We start from the raw sequence: 23,121 nt of genomic DNA, 5'->3' as shown, positions 1-23,121 counted from the left end.
AATCTAATTAAAAGAAAGCATAAAAATTAATTAATGAGAAAAATCATAAAATATATGGGTACTTAATAATACAATTCCCTTACAAACTACACAATTAAAGTTTTGCAGCTTTTATAACTACAAGAAAGTATCAGGGGTAGCTGAGTCAACGCAAATAAAAATTCCTTCAGAGTAAAATTCCTTGCAGTTTTTTGTTACATAGGTGGAGTTCGTTTGGTCCTATAAGAAAATGGCACCTAAGGTGGAGGTTGGGCGAGGTAACTTAGGAAAGAGAAACTGACATCATCAGTCTACCAGACCGTTTTCGGTGCAATAAGAAGCTCACCAATTGTCAGTGACATCTATTTCACGTCAAAACTAAGGATGGACACACCTAATGAACACATGCCTATTGTTCTTTATCACAGAGAATTAAAAGACCTAGAAAGAAATTTCTAAGTGGTTGACATGGATAAAAATTTTAAAACCCAATGTTTATTTTTTTTTAATCATCATCTTTAACATGACTCCTAGTGTCTTCTCTTGAAATCAAGGGTTCTGTGGAACATTGATTGAGAAACCTTGATCTATAGTGTAGATCTTATGATGCGAGATCATCATAAGCTTTGGTTCGTTTCTTGGCTTAAAAAGCAACTCCAAGTACTGGGTTCGATTCTCTGGGTTCACTTCTGTTTCCTGCTCATGCCCTTTTAGCTTCATTGTCTTCTTTGCTTTCCCCTAATATGAGCAGATATTTACAAATATTAATATTTTATCTATCTTTTCAAATTATTCTTAGCAAGAGGTTTGTTTTAAATTACTTACTCCACGATTACCAGAAGTGACTCTTCTTGTTTTGTTTTTTTTTCTTGTTTTCTTTTTTTAATGAAGGATTTATTTATTTATTATTGATACATAAAAAATATACATCATTTTGGGGTACTTGTGACAATTTAATACGTTCATATAACCTGGATGGAACTGGAGATCATCCTTTTCAGTGAAATATCTCTTATTTTTTTATCCCTTATGTAATTCAGTTTGATTACTTTAAATATATGCTGATACTTTCCAAGTTTGTAACCCTGATGTTTAATTTTCACCTGTATCCAACTGCCTGGTTGACATGGACATGTTCACTTGGATTTTTTAAATGCATCTTGAATGTAGAAGTTCCAAAATGTGAAAGTTTCCCTACCCTAAATTTGTTTTTCATCAAGTCTGCCAAATCTCAATACATGTTACCATTGTCTACGCAGATGCTTTTAGTCCATTTGGGATGCCATAACAAATTACCAATTGTGGGAAGTTTTTAAACAACAGAAATTTATTTCTCACACTGCTGGAGGCTGAGAAGTGCAAGATCAAGGCACAGACAGATTCTGTGTCAGAGGGTGGAGCACTTCCTGGTTCATAGATGGCACATGCTTGCTTGGCCTCATATGGTGAAAGAGGCAGAGAAGCCCCTGGGACCTCTATTATAAGGTCACTAATCCCACTCATGGAGGCAGTGCCTAACCACCTCCCAAAAGCTCTCTCTCCTAATACCATCACATTCGTGATGAAGTTTCAACACATCAATTTTGGGAGGACGCAAACATTCAGACAATAGCATGCTCAATCCAAAAGGTAGGTGTTACTCTTGCTTTCCCCCTTTCTTTTATCCCCACATTCAATCATTGAGTCATCCAATTAAACAGAAAATATACCTTGAATCCATCCTTGTCTGTTCATCTTCACAAATAATCATTTCTTACTTATGAGTGTATCACACTCTACTGCTGTAATCATTCAGTGACTTCCCATTACCCTCAAAATGAAGTTCAAGCTGCTTAGCAAGTTATTCAAGATCCTTAATTCCTCTGGCATGCTCTTGCTATCTTCTCATTCAGCCATACTCAACTAACTTTCATTTCCTCTAATCTGACATACTGCTTCTAACTTGTAACATTTCACATGTTGTTTATGATGTTTGGATTTTTTTTTTTCCTTCCAACTCATTCTATCCCCCTGGGAAATCATTTTTCAGGCCTCAATTTATGATGCACTTTCTCTGGAAGATAATATTTGACCCTACACCATCCCAAGTTTTCCAGTATGGAATATGTACTCCTCCTCTGTTCTTTTTTAGCATTATGAACATTATGGGATTTATCACTGTGCCCCCATCACCTAACCAAATTCCTATTACAAAGTAGGCTTCAGTAAGTGTTGTTGAATGAATGATTGAATACATAAGTAAAATAAAATTATCTGCATGAAAAAGACAGTTCGTTAACCATTCTATGGATAATTCATATTTTTCCATAGATTTGTTCTCAGATATTTGGAAGTGTTATTTGTTCTTACTAATGTTAAAGACTCCAATCTAGAATTTTATTATTCTCTTTGATGTGAGGAATAAATTAATTTTTTTTGCACGATGATAGTTAACATTTTATTTCTGATATATCACATCTTATATGTAATATAACAACTGATTATATAGGTTTTATGTCTCTAAAATTTGTTTATCAATTAGGTAGTTTATTTCCAAATGCTGTTGTGAAAGAATTTCAACAATTTTTTTCATGTTTTAAAATTGGCAGAATGCACTTCCTATTACTTTCTATTGCAATTCTTTTTTCACAGTGTTTTGTCTTCTTATTTTTCTATATTAAGTATATTAATGTATTTTCAGGGACTTTTATTAGATCATTAAATTTTTAAATTTTCATTTCAAGTAATAAAATCCATAATATATCATGGCATTTGGATAAGGAAAAAGTTGTAACATTGTAAAAAGACGACTAAATGTTTGCAACAATGTTGATTAAACGGGCAGAAATCAATTTATTTAGAGACATTTTTATTGCTAAGATAAAGTACACTTTCTATAGCATAAAGCTCAATGAGTATAGATTATTATCAAGTTTATTAATCATTTGAAGAAAAACCTGGTAGTTAAGGGAACATTATGTTAGCTTAAGAAGCATCTAACTGTTGCTTCTTAGCAGATTAAATTTTCTCTGTTGGAAGATTACACTACTTTTATTTTTGTTTTCGTAAATTCCCAAGATCAATGATTGTGATTTGAAGCAGAAAATTGGAGTACAGGGGCAGTGTCACAGAAGATAAGTGGAATCAGAAACTTTTAACTGAATTCAAATCTGCTTCTTCAGAAAGGAAATGAAATTATTGAAAAATTTTAAAAAGATAAGAAAATAAAAGAAAAAAGAAAAATCCTCTTTGTCAGTATTCTGTTTTGTTGACATTAGTAAATAGAATAAAATCCAAGCGCTAAAACCTCAAGCCCTTGCTTTATTCCTTGAAGTGAAAAGAAGATAATACTGGGTGTTCCTTTGGTTACACAGGTTGGAAAATTGAACTCCAGTGAGACTGAGTCACAGTTTGTTGTGACGAATGAGACTTGAGCACAATTTCCTAAGGACTAATCCAAAACTCTTTTCACTCTGCTATTTTGGGTTATACGAAGGGTAATTTAAATATTCTATCTAAAGCAATGATAATTATTAAGAATAGAGAAGAAATTAGTAAAAGGATCAACAATTACCAATATTAGTTTGGAAATAAATTATTTATTTACAATAGTAAAGCTAATGCAAGGCAGACATAGATAAGTACTTTTAAATTTAAATGAAACATGTGTATACCTATAAAACTATCATATATAGATATAAAAAATTAACTATAAACACTCTAACACTCTTTCCAAAGAACCTAGTCCGAGATAGTTGATATTTAAGTCCAATTGCCCCAGGCCCATGACTCTTCAGCTCTTTAGTTGTAATTATAAGTTATGTAACAGTCATAATTTAGTAAAATCAGATCAGATGACATTCTTGAGTGCATTCCTTTTGAAAAATTGGCATGACATATAGCAAATAAGCAACAAATTCATTCTTATTTTCCAATGCATTAAGTTTTTTCAATGACTATTTGTTATAAATCATCGGTCTAAAATGAAATTTAAAAAAATATATGAAATGGGCTTTGAAGAACGATATATCCTAAAAGCATAGTAACTTTATAATAGGCCATTTTTCCCCTCTGGTCATTGCTGTTCAACTCCTTCAAACACAGTCCAGTCACAAATAAATATCTGTTGGTTAAATTATCTGAGGTACTTTATAAAATTGTTTTTTGAAACTGGAGGTATATATCTATTTTGTTTCAAATAACTCTTTGATTTCTCAAAAGTAAAACATAAAAATATTCTTTTATGACAACTTGTTTTGAAGTTTAGTCACTGGAGCTCTTTATATTTTAAATATGCCTGACTAGTATATAATTATGGTTTCACAGGATATTTGATATTTGTAGGCAGATTGAACCTTCCCTATAAGAATGCCACTATAATTATTAGTGTAAAAAATTTTGAAATAAATCATATTTGCTTTCTTCATTCCTTTGCCCACTGTTCTCATAAACAAGAGTTTCAATAAAGTTCTGTTCATGTCTCTTCAAAATAAGGAATGATGTAAAACAGTTTTCCTCCCTCTTTCTTCAAGGAGGGGACTATTATGTTAAATATATGTTACTAGAAGCTAGTTACCTATAAGAAAAATGATATTTGCTTTTTACAAAGAAAATTATAATGCTTTAGAAGAAAAGCAGCATAGCAACCTGGAAGATTTTTTTAAATAAATCTTGAACTATAGCATGTAGCATACTAGCATTTCATTATCAGTCTTTCAAGTACAACAAATCAGAAAAACAGATAGGATATGGGCAGACATAAGCATTTGACAAGTTAAATGGAAAGAAAGTTGTACCTCAATGTGAATCAGGGAAAAGAAAATATTTCTCAGCACTTATCATTTTCTGAGGCTAATGGTCTCTTATAAGAGCAGCCTTCCAGCACCTGTTTCTCTCCCAGTGTGACTTCTTTGACTCACAAAGAGAAATGGATGCTATAAAGGCAAATTGAGATCTATTTTCAGAGGTTCTTTTGACTTCTATGAGCACTAAATGTATTTTGCTTTTCATTGAGCATGAAATGATTTCCATCACCTAATTGCCACATTTATTGAAAATTCAGGAAAGAGAACATTGTGATATTAAAAGACTATAAAGAGAGCAATACATTTGGTCTGTTAAAGTGATCATGAAGTCATTTACTACGATCAAAACTTCCATATACATACAAATATAATACTTAAAAAAGAACAGCTACAAATACTTTTTCAAAAAGGAAAACAATATGCTAAAGATTCAAGGTCAAAAAATTCTGTCCTTTTTTTTTTAACTGATAGAACACTTGAAGGCCTATATGTCTAGAACATTTCTTTAAAATTCAGATAACTCTTGTTTGAAAATCATACATTTCCAGGTAATTTTTTCATGTAGTATATAATATGGAAGTGAAATATATATATATATCATATATATATATACACACACACATATATACATAAACTGTGTGCATGCATATATATATTTTTCCCATTATGTGCTATACATTTTTCATTCTTGTCTTCTGTTTGAATTTATAGTGTTCTACAAGCCTGAATAGCAGATCATAGAATTTCTAATATGACATAACATCTTGTCAAAAGAAATTTTTTTAATATATATATTTTTTATTTCAGAATATCACAGGGGCACAAATGTTTAGGTTACATATATGCCTTTGCCTTACCTGAGTCGGAGCTACAAGTGTGTCGGCCTAGGGAAAGAATTTGTCAGAAGAAATTTAACTTTTATGTCATTTTTACTTTTGTTGTCTTTCCGTGTCAGTAAGCTAAATGAGGCACATGAAATTCTGTAAGAATCTAAAATTTTCTCAGGGCTAAGGATGATACTTCCAGAAAAATAAGATGGAAAGGTTTAGATAGTTTAGAGGAAGATTTATAAATAAGAGGAAACTATTTACCCAGGCTTGATGACCATTTTCTGTCTAGAAGGCTAAATGTTTCAAAAATCTTATATCATCTCCATTCCTAATGAATACTTTTGTGAAATTTCAGATTGTTTCTATAAAAATTAACACCAAAAAAATGAAAATGTTTAAGTAGCCAGGGACATAAGGTTAGTGTCTGGTTAGTACTATGTCTGAAGACTTGGGTGTCTTGAATATATTTTTATTGTACCAACCTCCACAGGAAATGTCTCTCAAGAAATGAGGTATAAAATATTTTCAGATTTTTTACCAAAATGAAGGAAAAAAAAAAACCCAGTGATTCCCTGGTTATAAAATTTAAACCATTCTGAGACACCAAGAAGCTGCCTTTGAATTTTATGATTACTACAATATCTACAATAAAATGAAAATAATATTTCATCCTAAGATTGTATTTAAATTTATTGTTAAACTGCATACAAAGTATGTAGGACAGTGGTCAGCTTATATTAGTCAATAAACAGTATCAATTAATAAATAATAGCAACTATTATTAGATAGAGGCATTTATTAATAATAAGTGATATGATACAGTTTATTTGCTATGAAAATATAGAGGAAGTTAAACTAATCCGGAATTAAATATATTGGGTCTAGTCTCTTGAAACATCCTTAAAACTGGATCAAACATTTCAATTGAGTTTTGAAGGAAGAACAAGACTTAGTTACCCGAAGGAGTGATTCAGGCATAAAGAGTTGCATGAGTAAAAGGAAAATCTTGTACTAGGGTGCAGTGTTGAGCAATCACTATGTTGTGGCCTGATTACAGAACGGGGGATGAACACAGAAAGAAACACACAGACACACAAAGACGGTACAAGACTGCAGCGCCGAAAGCACCAGTCGTTTTAATTTTATACTTTCTGCCCTGCAGCTACTTCCTGGTGCGTAACTTTCTTTGATGCCTTGAGGTAACCTGTTCCATTCGTTATGGGCGATTGCTCAAGGGAGGTGAATATTTTCATCTCAACCTCTTGATCTCATCACTGCGTGCAGACAATGAGACGGCTTGGCTTGCGTGCAAGACCACAGGCCTCCCCTCAGATGGGACCCCAGGCCCTTGGCTACCAGTCATAGGGAACGGTTTGTATGTTCAACAGGCCGTGTCTGGACCTATTGATCTCTGGCCTCAAGAAGCACATCCAGTTTCGCTGACTCTGGGCAAAAGCCAATTTCCTGCCCAGGGGCGGCCCCTACACACTAAATAGTTCAAAATTTACCAACTCAACGCTTACATATAAATATATAGAAATGTAAGAATGTTATCATACTACACTGTAATTTACTTGGAAACATCTGATTTTTCTTAATAGATTGAGATTTCATTGAGAGCAGTGGCTTTCCCTCAAGCACCTCAGTATTCCCTACTGCCTATTTAAGTACAATGACCATTTGATAAATGAATAAAAAAGTGAATAAGATGTGGCCATCCTTCTACAGGGTGTATGTGGTGTGGAAGAGAAAAAAAAGTGGTATCAGAGAAGAAAACTAAAAATTTCCACACAGTGAGATGGAAGAGATGCACACAAAGCACTATGTTAGCAAGAAGGAAGACATGATCATCTGTGTGGGAAGAAATGCAGAGCTATAAGGCAGCCAGAGTAGAACCTGGAATAGCCAGTGATGGTTTTGTGAGGTGTGTCATTTGTTGATGCTATCTCAAATAGCTGGTGAGTAAAGAATGCAGTGAATAGAACTCACCCATCTGAGGGGAGAAAGTTGTGAAAGAAAACCCAAGTGATAACAGGCCAGGTGATGCAGGAGCAAAAGCCATCATGCCCTACCAAGCCTTTGGGATCCAACTGATTCCAGGTTCTCACTGTCTCACAATGAGAAGAGCCATTATGCATCCATGAGAATAAGTAAATAAAGACCTTGAGACAAATGGTAGAAGCCTCATCACCACTATTTCTAAAACAGAGCATAAATGAATGGAGTTCCTAATTTATGCCTGCATACGTGAAGAAAATGTAGGCTCCAGTGAGCAACATCATCTTATGTTTACTTCCTAGACTATATCTCCTGCCATTAGTTCCACATGTGTAAGTTAATAGGACTTACAGTAGATACTTCATAACATAATTAAACACATAAATGTCCTTTTCATTGTTTCAAAAATGTTAGCCTCCTCTCTCCAACAGATGTAATCTCCTGAGAGCAATAGACTATATTTTATACTGTTTTCAGGTTGTAGTGAATACTCTGACATTATGTTTTAATCCCTTCTCTAGAGTCAGTGCCCCCATCTTCCAGCTTCTGGGAATGTTGGCAATGGATGGTTCATATTGTATACCTGTCAATTGAACACCTTTGTATAAATATTACTGCAGTCAGTGATTGTCTGATGCAGGGAAACATGTTCCAGCTCCCTTGTCTCAATTCAGAACAATTCTGAAAGATCATATAGCTCCAGAGCTTCCCATAAAATAGATCAAAGACTAACCTCCAATCACATTGTAAGATAGGTACTTTCTCTGTCCAACCTTGACTTTCTCACCTTCGTACAGGTGAGATATACATATATCCCTCAAGAACATCCCTCAGTAAATCTTCTGATACAAGTATCTGTCTCAGAGTTTGCTTCAGGAGAACACAATTAAGACAGCTTCTACCAAGTTTAGTTCTAGCAAGCACACTAGATTATGGAATTTAGGACATGAACCCTTGCCAGCTAGCTTGCACTGAGAAGCTGTAATTGATAGTAAGTGGAGTATGGATAGCCTCTGGTGTGCTATAGCAGTGCAAGTGTTAAAAATTCCACTAATGGCTAACTGGAATAGGATAGCAATAGCAAGGGACATTTAAGCTGATACAATATTTTTGCTAGTAGAAAAAACAGGGCAAGATTGGTGATTATAAATACTATGGGATTGGGTGGTTGCTGTTGACTCCCATTGATTGTGGAAGAGAGGTAATGACAGGATTAGAAAGATTAATCATCAATTCAAGACAGAATGTGAAAGTCAGAGCCATTCCTTGGCAACATTTATGGAAACCTTGACCTTTTATATCTGAAAGGCAGACCGAGCAGAGAACCATGCTCAGGAATTAACTATAGCAGAGGAGCTTCAAAAATATATTAAATTCTCATCCCAGGATATCTCCCAAATCAAAATCAAGGGCTTAACAGGAAAGAAGTGAGACTCTCGTGTTGAAATGAGGGAATCTGGTTAAGAAACAGTTCTGAAACTTGAAATCTCAGATTCCCCTGAACCCACTGGGCCTATAGAAGTGACCTGTCACTTTTTGTTGAAAGTTTATAATTCCTCCTGCCTAAAGACAAATCAGAGTCTTCACATGAGACAGTCACCTTTATAGGATCATTCCCTCTTAACATTTCAACAAATAATGAGGGTTAAATCCCTGGATGGTCCAGCTTTACAGTAAAGAGAGTATACACTGAAACAGCTGCAAGACCTAGACAACAGACTGGCGGGACCTGAGAGAATATGTATGAGGCTGGAATCTAAAGGTACATAACATAAATTTGATAAATTAGTTTATCAATGTGTAGTAGTATTCTATCATAAAATTTTAACAGCCTGGTGAGAACCCCGAGGTTCAGAGCAAAAACACTGCTAGGATGGCTGTTGGATGTTTGGAAAAAAGAAACAACAAGATGGCTCAGAATAAGTGAAATAGAAATGTTAGAACTGTCACAGCCCACAGTAGAGGAAAAGATTAACAGACCCAGAGAAGTGGCCATATTAGAGTATGTATCCTACATAAGGCTGAAAAAATCCTGCCAAAAAACTACTCCAAAAGAGGGCCCAGAGGACTCTTGATCACTTTAATAAGGAATTTACTTCCTGGTGACAGAGTGTATTGTAAATATTTTTTAAATTTTCTGTACATTGATGTTTTAACATCTTTAAAACACTTTCTGGCTGTGGAGAAACTGCCTAGCCAATTCTTAAAGATAACAAAGGGCCCAAACAGGACCATGTCTCTGATATGCAAACTAAGCAACACAGAGCCAGACCTCCTCTATCTGGCTTGTACACCCTGGGAGACCATATTTCTCTGCCTTAATCATTCCAGGAGCAGGGACCAGGCAACTGAAAGCCTGCCAAAATTAGTCAAGCTAGCTAACCCTAAACTGTTCACCCTGCCCTGCCTTGCCTTTCCCTCAGAAACTCCAATAATAGCAGTGGCTTAAACCTTCCCCTTTCTCCTCTCTTCTGCGTCCTGACCACCATGATGTTTTGTTCTCATGGTCCTGCGTGGCGTGCCGTACCTTCTGTCTCTAGGAACTGTAAGCATGATAATTTTTTTTCCTGAACCTCTTGTTTTGACCACACATAGCTGACCATCTAATAAAAGAAATACAAAACAGAGGGACACCAATATCATTGCAAAGTCCAAGGTTTGCTATGTTTTGTAACTCAGGTCTGATACTGGAGATGTTGATTTAGGACTGGGCTCCCTGAGAGTGATGAAGTTAATTAAGATCTCATAATAAATGAAACCACTGGTTTCACCTACATATCAAGACAGGTGCAATCATTAGGATGCACAGCAAGACTGGAATGCCAGCCAAAGGGATGTAACCTGCAGAGAGCTATGAAGACAGTGAATCCAACGAGATATTCCTAAGACCTACCCTTCCCCATCTTTGAACTCAGTATTAATGAAGAAATTACCAGTGACTCTTCTCCAAGAGAAGGAACTTGGATATGAAGGAACAAAGCCTTGGGTAGGAAGGTCTCTAGCAAGTAAAACCCCAATATTTCCATTGACAACAAATTCACCCAAAGTTTCTGTACTTCCCTGGTTCTGAAAGTCCTAGGATCATAGCAATGTATGATAGGTAGTTAAGAGTCCGTAAGAGCTTGGGCATCCACTTATTCCTCTGGTAAGGGGACCACCAGGGTGAGCAACTCCTACCTATAAGAAGTACTCAGTCTCTAGAAGTGAAGCATATAGAAAGGGAATGAAAGAACTATAATGAGCTTTGGTATTTAACTATTTCATTCAACAGAAAAGGGTCTCGTTTTTAACATTATGTATGTTCAAAGTGTTTAATTTGTTCTGCTTCATCTTTTTAAAAAAATACAGAGCATTTGAATTAAAACTACATTGTGTAAGTGTGATGCTGTGAATGACTTGATATTATTAATATCAATGTTTCCTATATTCCCCAAAACAAGGTAGATTCTCAGTAAGAATTTCTTGAAGGAATACCTAAGAAAATCAAAACTAAAAACTAATAAATATTTTGTCGTGTACTTTTCAGCTTTATCTCTGCTTTATATTTTCAAAACATATATTTATTTTTACATAAATCATTGTATGTCAGCAAAATGATAAGATGCTTTATGAAAAATACAATAAATCATTTTTCATTAAGTTTCTGGACATAATGCAATTCAATATTTTTTTAAAAAACATATTTATCAAACTTAGTGTTCATAGTCTGTTTAAGCAATGATTAATATCAGATGTGTTTGGAAACCCAGAATACCATACATTTTAATCTGTTAGTATAACTACTATTAAACTTTCTCAAATAAAAAGTATATCTGATTAAAATTTATTTAATTGAACTTTAAATTTTACTGTAATTTTAAATTTCTTTATTTTTTTAACAGAGTTTGGCAATTCCTTCTCTAAATTTTTCTTATAGTTTATATTTGGAAAATCTTTCTTTATTCTACTATCCTGAAATGTTGTCTTTTCTTAGATAGTAAGGTCTTTTTTTTAATTTTTTCTATTTTGTCTTCTATGTCCAGACTTCTGAGAAGATTAATGTCAATCTTTGTACTCAATTGATGCTTTTAGCCTGTGTCTATATTTTTTGGCACAAGTATTATCTTTGATTGAATATGAATCTTCCTCTTTTAGCTTTACGTTAATGATTTATTACACGAAGTACCTCAGATCCTTTATTGATTTTGATGTGTTATGAATAATAACAAAGGAGAAAGAATCAATTACTTCTCTTTTTCTTTCCTCTGAGACATTATCTCTATTACAAATAATAAAATTATAAATTTTGATCAGTAAAACTGCATCATGAAATAAGGATGAAGTTCAGAGTCCTAAATTTGTTCATTATGAACTAATCCTGAATTGGTTAGTGACAAATAGGAGAGAGCAATTAGCAAATGTATGAATAAAACTAACAATTAATAAGCTGAAGCATGCTTTCTGTTCATTGAAGGTCCATGGCAAATTATGATATGTGATTTTTTTCATAGCATTTTTTTTTTAGAGGCAGGGTCTTGCTTTGTCATCCAAGCTGGAGTACAGTGGGACAATTGTAGCTCACTATAACCTTGAACTCCTAGGCTCAAGCAATCCTCCCACCCCAGCCTCTCAAGCAGCTAGGACTACAGGAACATGCCACCATGCCTGGCTAATATTTAAAAAAAATTTTGTAGAGATGGGGTCTTGCTATGTTGCCCAGGCTGGTCTTGAACTCCTGGCATCAACTGATCCTCCCAAAGCACTTGGATTATAGATGTGAGCCACCATGCCTAGCCAAATGGCATATTTTGCTTCAGTGAAACCAATTCTTTACTACCAGTATGCCTGTGACATTGTCCTGATATCCCTCAATATATGTTTCAATTATTTAACCTTACCTCTGAGTGTTCAGAATTCTGTTCTGAAATCAGTTGTTGCAACTTGCAATTTTCCTTCTGGGATAGAGTAAAGTTTCTGTCCCCCCAAAATTCATATGTTGAAACCTGATCTCCAGTATGATTGTGTTTTATAAGTCGGGCCTTTAGGAGTTGATTAGGTCATAAAGTCAGAGCCCTCATGAATGGGATTAGTGCACTAATAAAAGAGACCCAAAGAATTCCTCCAGCCCTCTGCCATGTGAGGATGCCACAGGAAGATGACAGTCTATATGAACCAGGAAGTGAGCCCTCACCAGACACTGAATCTACCTCTATCTTCTTGGCCTCCAGAACTGTGAAAAATAAATTTCTGTTTCTTATAAGCCACAGTCTATGGTAACTAGTTATAGTAACCTGAATGGACTAAGGCTGAAAATTGGTACCAAGAAATGAGGGTGCTGCTATAACAAATACCTAAAAATGTAGAAGTGGCTGTGGAACTGAGTAATGGGTAGAGGCTAAAAGAATTCTGATGTGCATTCTAGAAAAACTCTACATTGCCATGAATGGACCAGTAGGGTGATTCTGGTAAGGGCTCAGAAGCAAAAGAGGGGAGCTACAGAGAAAGCTTCAATCTTCTTAAGGAATGCTTAAGTAATCGTGAACAGACCGTTGATAGAAATATACAAGATGGAGGACATTATGAAGAGGTCTCAGACAGAAATGAGGAATATATTATTGGAAACTGGAGGAAAGGGGCATCTTTGTTATGAAGTGGCAAAGAACTTGGTTAAATTATGTTTGTATTCTAGCCTGTTATGGAAGGTAGAACTTGTGAGTAATAAAATTAGATATTTAGCTGGAGTTATTTCGAAGCAAAGTGTTAATGTTGTGACTTGCCTCCTTCTGATGCTTATGGAAGAGAGAATGACTTAAAGATTGAATTGTTACACAAAAAGGAAATAGAACTTAAAGATTTAAATAATTCTCGTATATCCATATTAAAAAAAAAATGAGAAAGCAGGTTCAGAGAAGAATACAAAGGGTATGGCCAAAAACGAGGCCATAATCCATAGGCCTAATCAGCCATCTCAACAGAAGTCAGGCATTATTTTTCAAGACAAGGGTAGAATGACTCCAATATTCAGAGATCATCAGGGCTGCCTCCTTGGTTTCAAAAGGGAGGTTCATTGCCTCGTTTTCAACAAGCCAGATGGCCTCTTCCCAGGGAAGCAGAGGCACGGTCACCCAGAGCCTTAGAAGCCCAACACCTGCCTGTCAAAGCTGTGGGGCCCAGGCAAAGAGTCATTGCAGGACTTCCCACCAAGCCGTGAGGGTGGTCTCACCACCACAAAAAGCCTAGAGGGCAGAGCATCAAGCCAAAGAGAATTATTCTTGAGCCTTAAAATCTCATGGATTTTGCCCCTACTTTGGCCTTCCCAGGGATCTGTTACCCCTTTCCTTTTTCTATTCCTGGCTTTTGGAACAAGAATGTCCCTCCCTTACTCTCACCCATATCTGACATAGATGATATTGGGATGAGTTGTTGGACTTTAGACTTTTGAGATGATGCTGGAAAGAGAAGACTTTGAGGGGTGTTGAAATAGAATGAATGCATTTGGCATGTGAGAAGGACCTGGATTTGGGGAAATCATGGGCGGAATTCTATAAACTAAATTTATATGTGCCTCCTCCCAATTTATATGTTGAAACAATCCCCAATGTGTTCATATTTTGGAGGTGGGGACTTTGAGAGGTGATTAGGTCATGAGGATGGGACTGTCATAAATGGAATTTGTGCTCTTTTAAAAGAGATCTTATGAAAGAGAGTTCCTTATTTTTCTTACCACCTAAGGAAATAGCCACAAGGTAACAATCTATGAATCATAACCAGGCCTTCACAGGATACCTTCCAATGCTTTGACTTAGGACTTACTAGTTTCCAGAACAGTGAGAAAGAAGCTTCTGTTATTTATAAACCACCTATAAATAACAGCAGCTTGAACTTCTTGCCAAACGCAGGTTTGTCTGCCTGCCACTCAAGAGCCAGACACGAGAGGCGAGTGTTGGTGAAGGAAAGGTGATTTATCCAAGTGCGGCAGCCTGAGGAGATAGTGAACTATTGTCTCAAAGATCATCTTATCTCCTCTGCTTACTGGGCAACTTAGAAAGGGAAGAGGTAAAGGGGCTAGTGGCAGAAACCAAGCCTTGTCCAAGTCATCATGATTTGCTTGATGCTTACCAACACACAGCAGGTCATCTGGTGGATTCTGTCATCAGCAGGATGCAGTCAGCTTATTCCAGCCTCTTGATCTGTTTTTCCTCAAGGTGGTTTTCTAATCTTGTGCCACACAGCTGTGTAAGCAAGCAGCAGGTTAATTCTAAACTTTTAAGACTGAGCAAGCTGAAAGCGTACTGGAAACAAAATGGCTTCCCTTTAGCCAGCCTACCATTATGGTCTGAATGGCCCTTGGGGTGCACTTACAAACGACTAAAACACTCTCTTTCTCTTAAGTACTTCCACCCTTTGTAAAATGTTATAGTCTGTCCTTTATTCAATGGGGTTCAGTTGCAGGAAATAAGTTACGTTAGCTATTTAGGCACTAAGAAATTTATTACAGGAAATCAGATGCTTACACAATTCCTATAAATATTGAAAAAGTGCACTCTAAATTAGGTATCCAGGCAAAGCTTCCAGTATGAACTACAGATAAAATTTTTTGGAGAAAGTATTATTTCTATCACAAATAAATCGAAAATAAGTCTTCACTCTACAAGGATACCTAATAGAGCTGTGGTGTAAGAATCAGGAATTAGCCATGACAACTCCTCAATATTCCCAAATTGAGACAGAACACAGAGCACTGCTGTAGAAAAAGTAAAGTAGTTCACATTAGAACTTGAGAATACCAAAGCTAAAGCTGTAGGAAGGTGTCCTCTGCTGTTTTCAGTCTTTTAAATCTTGTATAAGCACAGGTAATTAATATATAGAACTCTAGCTATAAGGGGAGCTAGAAAAAAGCATATGTTGTTTTTATTTTATTTTTACACTTTCAGGCTTCACAAAACAGGAAGACATGCAGGAAGGAGGATGGAATAGATGCTGATTCCCTATTCACTACCCTCACTGTACCTACTATAGACTTGCTGAGTGTGGTTCAGACAATTGGCTAATGATCATGGTAATTGTAATATAGCGTTCCATTATCTCTGAAAAGGCCCATTTTTTAAAATTTCAGTATTTATGCAAAGGTCATAGGTTTATATTTATTCCTTAAAACTGGAGATAAATTGGTTTTAAACCACACATTCTTGTAACAAAAGGAATAAAGAAAGTTGGTAAAAATAATATGTATATGAAATAGAAAGCATATCTCTTAGGAAGAAAAGAGATAAGATAAAATTAAATCAGAATGTCAGGGGGGAAAAGACAGCATTTTCAATAAATGACGTTGACTCAGATGGATGTCCATAAAGAAAACAAAATTGTATTTTGACCCATTTATACCACATATAACAATCAATCACAGATAGATTGAAGATCTTAGTGTGTGACAGGAAAAACAATAAAGCTTTTGGAAGAAAATATAGGAGAATATCTTTGTGACAGTAAGTTAGGCAAAGTTTTCCTAAATAAGACATAAATAGAATATTAATCATAAAATAAAATGAATTGTAATATATTGAAATTATAGACTTTTGCTTATCCAAAGATGACATTAAAAGAGCAAAAAGGCAATGAAAAGAATGAGAGATGTATTTCCAATACATACATCTGGTAAAGGATTCATGCTCACAACATATTTTTAAAAATAGACAAATTGGCAAAAAAAATAGAGCAAACAAAAATATGTAAATGAACAATAAACATGAAAAAAGTGAGCAATTTAGTCATTAGAGGAATTCACAGTAAAACCATAATTTGGTGCCACTAAATTATCTTCAGGATCACTAAAGTTAAAAGAGAAAGAAAATAAAATGTGTTAGGATGTGTAGCAACAGAAATTTTCGTAAACTGCCCCTCGGTATTGATAATTGTTATAGTCATTTTAGAAAGGTGGTGGCAATATCTGTTAAAACTGAACACATACATGCTTATGTTCCACCATTGCCATTCATAGGTATACACCTAACAAAACATATGTATATATTAATCAGAAGACATGTGCCCATGAATGAGACTGAACATTTTCTAGCTACTCATTACATTATGCACGGAGATCACAAACTTCATGTTGATAGAAAGAAGAAAAAGTATACATAATATAATCCCATTTAGAGAAAGTACCAAAACAAGTAGCAAGCGCTAATGTATGGTGTATGAAGTCAGGATACTGGTTACTTTTGCACGGGATGAAGGTGCTAGTGACTAACAGGTGCAGGGTGGAGTTCCAGGGTGCTCATATTATTCTGTTTTCTGATCTTGATACTGTTTAAATGAGGTTATTCAGTTTGTGCAACTTTTTCTAGCACATGATCTCTGTATATACATATATGTACATACTTAGTATGTATATATATATATATAAGTGTGTGTATACATATTCAATAAACAGTTATTGAAAAGGTCAAGTGTTTTAGCACACTCTCATAAGTTCATGTGTACTGGAATTAAGTTACCATGGATAGAACTAATCTCTGTAACCATGCTGTAGGAAGAGAGTTTCAACATAATTTCTTGGTTACAAGCAAATTTCTTGATTTGAGCAAATAAAGTTTTCTAAACATTGTTGTTTAGCTATAAATATATTCTAAATCCCAAGATTCTCAATCAGATTCTTTGAGATTGGAGTAAAAATTCCGAACTACTAAATCAGAATTGAATTTATGGGGATTAGGCATGGGGAACAAATGCCTCTTACTGGGTATGTTAGCTTTAACTAAGCAAAACAAATTCCCAAGCATCTTATTAAAATTGTGGGGACTAATATCTGAGATATTATAGATGGAAATGAATTGGATTTGTTTTTTAGTTTACTTTAATAAACATAAGATATTTATACAGGATTTTAAATTCACTTGTGACTTTACTCATTTTATGTTATTCAAATGCAAATTTTATTACTGTGAAGATATTCAGGAACATGATACTAAAAGTTTAGGAACAGGAAATATATTTTCTTTTATAGTTATTTCAGATCATTCAGAACATTGTCAATGAAGTCATATAAAACTTATAATTAACAATACAATATACTAAGGAATGGTATTTTGAATAAAAATAATTACAGATATAATGATAGCTATTTGAAAGAAAGAAAGTGGAAGTATTAATTTTGAAGATATGTATCAAACATCTACAATGAGTCAGGTACTGTTCTAGCATTTGGAACGTTACATAGAATAAAGCAAAGATTTTCTGACCTAATAAAATTTCTATGCTTTTGAGATAATAAGTGGTTAAGTTTATAAACTCCTTTGCTGCATCCCCTAAGTGTGAAACCTACTTCTTACACCTACTAGCTGTGTTACTTTGGGAAAATTACTTAATCTTTTTATATCTATATTTACTCATCTGGAAAGTGGGGATAATAATAATCCTTACTTCATTAGGTTATTCAGACATTTGTGTTCCTTAAAATTTTTCAAATGTTACTTAATTAAAATACATTTTAATTTTGTAGAAAGACTTGCAGTAAGAATAATTTTATAAAATAACATTGTAATAAAGTAACATGAATTAAGTTATGTTAAGATGAATTTTGAAGTTATAAATCTCTAATGTTAATATTTTTCTATCAATTAAATAAAATTTGATCATTTATGCTCTTCTCTTCTTATATCCCCATTCCCCACACTTTATATAGATGCTTCTTTCCAGATAAATAAGAAGCTTCTGGATGTCTGACACCATGTCTTTTTTTATGGCTGCATTTCCAATGTCTGACCCTTAACCTTAAACACAAGCTGTTGCTCAGTAAATATTAATTGAATGAATGAATGAAAGATTAACTAAGTGAATAAATGAATATATGACATTAATGGGCACCCATCTTTAGATTATTTACCTTAGTTAACTATTTAGAGAAGTTAGAGAGTTAACCATTTTAGAGAAGCCATTAAATGGTTGCCATGCCACAATACTAAGGCAAACATGATGAAGAATAAACATATCCCCACTAGTAAATGTAAAGCACAAAACACAGCTGTGTTAGTAAGATTCATTTGTGAAAGCTCAGAGTTATGTCTAAAGTCATTGCAACTTAATCTCTGTCTTACAGTTGTAGCAAGGTGTGGCAGTTGGCACTACATCATTCGAGGTTCAGCATGAGACTGAGAAAGCTGGTCCATTTAGCAAGCAACAAGTCAATTAAGCCTTTAATGATTGAGAAGATCTGTATAAGAAATAATTCAATCTTGCAAATTAATCAACAAATGGTAATAGGTACTTTAGCTCTTCGAGATAAAAGCTCAGCCATTGGAACACAAGTTATTTTCTCAGTATACAAGGAAATAGACAGATGTTAATTCAAGTATTGTATCTTCTCATGTAGTGTGTGACATATATATAGCAATAACTGTGTTCAAGCAATCAGTCAACAAGAAGGGCTTTTATGTATGAAAAATGAACTCATCTTCTCCTAGATAATCAGCTTTTCTTTTGAAAAGTTAATGGAATCATGAAGAAAGATAGCGGTGCGTTTATCTACTTCTGGCTATCACAGGAAAATTACCCATTTCTGAAGATACTTGGTAACAGGCTCCTGAGGAGTAGAGGGAAGGGAGAGGAATGTTTCAGATATTTCCCAGGAATCACAAGCCACGGGATTTTCTATACTTGCTACAGAGAGTCCCAAATGTGTCAGCGATGGTTTGCAGACCAACCAACCTCTAATGAAACGTTTTTTAAACCACTTAGTATCCAACTTAGGGAAGGATTTAATTTTAAATAAATTTTCAAATTATTATTGTCTAGCACAAGTACGTTTATCAAGTAACTCATTGTATAAGATGAAGAATTTTATATAGCTTATGTATATGTGTATCAAATTTTAGTTCATTGATTGGCATTCTTTGACTAGGCAACCTAATTATTGTTTTATTTATTTTGAAGAAACCAAGTCCTTCTTTATGTTTTATACTATCATTTTATTGAAGCCTGCTGTGTATGGGTTGAACACAAAGCAAGAGAGAGTAAGTTGGCATCTGGAATATACATATAACTTCATTTGTTGTTAAAAGGTGTGTTATATTTGTGTTCTCACTAATTTTTAATATCCAATGAATAAAATAACTTAAAATATCTTATTGTAGAGTTAGTATTTTAAAACATTTATTATATGCAATAGTTGCATTTAGGCAGACTGGGTGAAGTGGAATTAAGCTTTCTGATTTTACTGTTTCCAGTGAACGAAATGGTATTGGTTCCAGAACACAAATAGCTAACAATAGATAATTTAATTGAAAAAATAACTGAATTATAGCAGTGCTAGAGAGCCCAGTCAAAACACTTGCTTTTCTAAGGAAAAGCTTTCCAAACGATAAGTTTTCAGCCTAGATTTGTAGGAGGACCCTTTGTCCATTGCTTCCCTGGGACACGGCAAAAGGAATAGAATTTCTACTCTTCAGAGAAAACAGAAAACTCCAGGGAGAGTGGCCTTTTTTTTTTTATCATATTCTTTCAAAGTTTATTGAAATAATGTTAAATGTTATATAAACATATTTTCTAACATTTTATATGACTTATATTTTTAATTTTGGTTTTCTTCTCTAAATAGAATGTAAATTCTACTAGAGAATGAATATATTTCATTGATTTGTCCCCATAAGCTTTGCATTGCTTGGTACATAGTAAGTGCTCAATAAATAATTTTGAATAAATGAATCAATATGAATGAATCACAGAACTTTCTGTAGTTCTGTGGTTTAAGATAATACTTCACTCATCTTACTCATCTCTTTTCTTGTTCTCTCAGGAATGTACTAAAGAGACAGCTTCCCTTTCCTTGGTCACAGAGTCCCTCTCAGTTGGGGTATAATAAAAGTTTATGAGATGTGAGATGTTTGCAATTAGCATAGGCACAGAGGAAGAACAAGTAGTCAAATCAATCTGGCTCGCTTGAGTAGGAAGTGTATTTGAAATACTTAACCTTACATACTATAGTTCCTTTTGTGTGATACCCATGGAAGCTGTTAAATATTCCCAACTAATGCCCCTTATATAGGGACTCATTTAAAAGTTCCCATATTATATTTTTTTGTGAAAATAATTTCTTTATGCAAAAAATTGGATGTTTTATTTGACATAAAGTAGAACTTAACACTTTTGTTCTTTTACTTCACCTAAAGTTATGCCCATTATCCAACTATTATTAACCTGGGGTCCTGATAGCCTTATCCCTCTGATAGCTTTAGATTGAGTATTGTTATATATCCATAATTGTTTCATTCTCCATTCTGTTTAAGCCTATATGCTACCTATAATATTTTATGAGCTATTTAAATAGTGTTCCCTAACTAATTTCTTAACCCACTACTACCTACTCTGGCATCCCTTAAGGAAAAATGAAAAATTTATTTCAGGATCTATTTTTTCAAGGTGGAGTATTTTTCCCACTGAATATCGTATATAAAAATTACATCCTAATGAAAGAGTGAAGTGCAGAAGTCATCATTTTGAACTGAGGATGGGAAAATCATAAGTTAAGATAGGGCATGACTGAATTAAGTGATTTTTTTAAAAAAGTCTGATTCTCTATAAAGGCTGAAACAAAAGTAAGGCCAGTGAGTGTAGTTTCCTTCAGCCATAACTATCTCTCAGACTACTGTAAGGTTTATAACTACTCATTAGAGGTAATGTAGCTTATTAAAGCGACTCTTATCTCCATTTCTTTACATAATATGTAATTATTCTTTGTAGTGGAAGTATGTTTCAAATTATAGAAAATTTTGGAAAAATATTTACTTATACTTTTCTTTGGAAATAAGTTTTCCCTTCTATATCAACAGAGCGATCACTCATGAGTAGATATGAAACATTTATTTATGGTTAGTGTGAGATATACATCTTTACTAATGAAGGCAATTAATCTATTACCACAGATGGGTTCACGCTAAGTCTCTTTCCTGCACAGACAGCACCTTCTTCTTTCTTGCCACATTTAAATCTTCATGACCTCATTTTTCATCCAAGGATGGTAATTTGTTAGCTACTGACTGCTTTAAGAACCAATCCACCATCCACCCTCTCTATTAAGATTTATGCATAAGTCTCCTTGCTGCGCAGAGAACTGGCACACAAACTGAAGAGCGGTAGATGCTCCCCATCAAACAAGTGACAGCCTTGACTCTAGATCAACATTTAAGAGGAGCTGAATTAACAGCCTGATTCTTTACCCTTCTAAACATCACCGGGCTGAGGGAAAATGATTTTCCTTGCTTTGTGCATGTGAGCTTTCTAATTAAAGAAACTTCTCTAATCCTTTACCTCAAATTGATGGTGCTTGACTCTTCCAAGGAAATCTGCCACTGATTTCTCAGGAGATGGCAACTTTATACACTCCTTTTTTCTGTGTGGTTTTATCTGTCTCTGGTAATTGCAGTTCTGATTTATCAGTTCACTATGCCAAAGGTATTAGCTGACTGATATTGACTCAGTGAAGTATAGGGGGCTCACTGAAGTCAGAGTTATTTTTTGGAAAAAAAAAAAAAACACAAAATGTGTTGGAGCACACCAAATGTGTGTGTTCCATGTGTGCAATACGCCCAAATTGTGCTACATTAATATTTTTATATCATATGTGAGTTTGGCCATTTGACTTAAAATTCTTAGCATTTTAACAAATACTGACAATTAAGCTTTGAAAATTAATAAAAGTGATATTCTTGAGAAAAATATAGGTTTAATTAAAAAACTAACAAATGGAAAGTTATTTATAAGAAATTATGCATGGTGACTATGTTTTTACTGAAAACTACCTCCCCTCTTGACATTTTACCATTAGCACTAAAATTATATATTTGCTATTTTTTATACATAAAAAATCAAGGGAAAGTAATTATCTGTGCTTATCAATGCATCATATTTAACTTCTTTAACCCTTATCACCAGCCCCTGCCCTTCTTCCCAACTCCGTTATTCCTTAGACCCACAAAAAGTTATTTTTGGAAATCTGGAAGTATCTGTTTAAAGGAAGTTCTGAACTGGCATTCCAGCTTGTGTAGAAGATTCAGAACAACACTTACCACAGTAGGTCAGATAAGTATTTTAATAAATTAAAGTTACTAGTAGTATGAAAATTGCCATTAATAATGCAGTCAAATAATAATTGGTTGTACTATTTTATTTTAAATTTGTTCTTTTAATTTGCTAAATGCGGGGTTTCGGTAATAATTCTGCATCCATTTGTTCCAGATCTTTTTTTAATTTCATCAAGTGTACTTCAGTCTTTGTCTTTTCAGTCAATAAAATTCTAATTTTTAGAGATGGCACACTCCTTCTGTATAACTATTCTAGTGTCAGTTATTTATTAAGTTATTATTTATTAAGTTACGCCTTGCCCACTTAATGTCCAGTTCTGCTTTGTGTGCTTGGACCACACCAATCCAGTAGACACAGTTATGTGTCTCAGAGTTCTGTTATAGAAGAATGAAAATACACTGTGGTGAGTGCCATAAACAGACACCTGAGCAGGATAAAGAGTGGAGAGGGGCATCCAACCCAACTTTGGCTAT

This window comes from Lemur catta, chromosome 12 (genome assembly GCF_020740605.2).
Source record: "Lemur catta isolate mLemCat1 chromosome 12, mLemCat1.pri, whole genome shotgun sequence".
Taxonomy (NCBI): domain Eukaryota; kingdom Metazoa; phylum Chordata; class Mammalia; order Primates; family Lemuridae; genus Lemur; species Lemur catta.
This window is presented reverse-complemented; position numbering follows the sequence as displayed.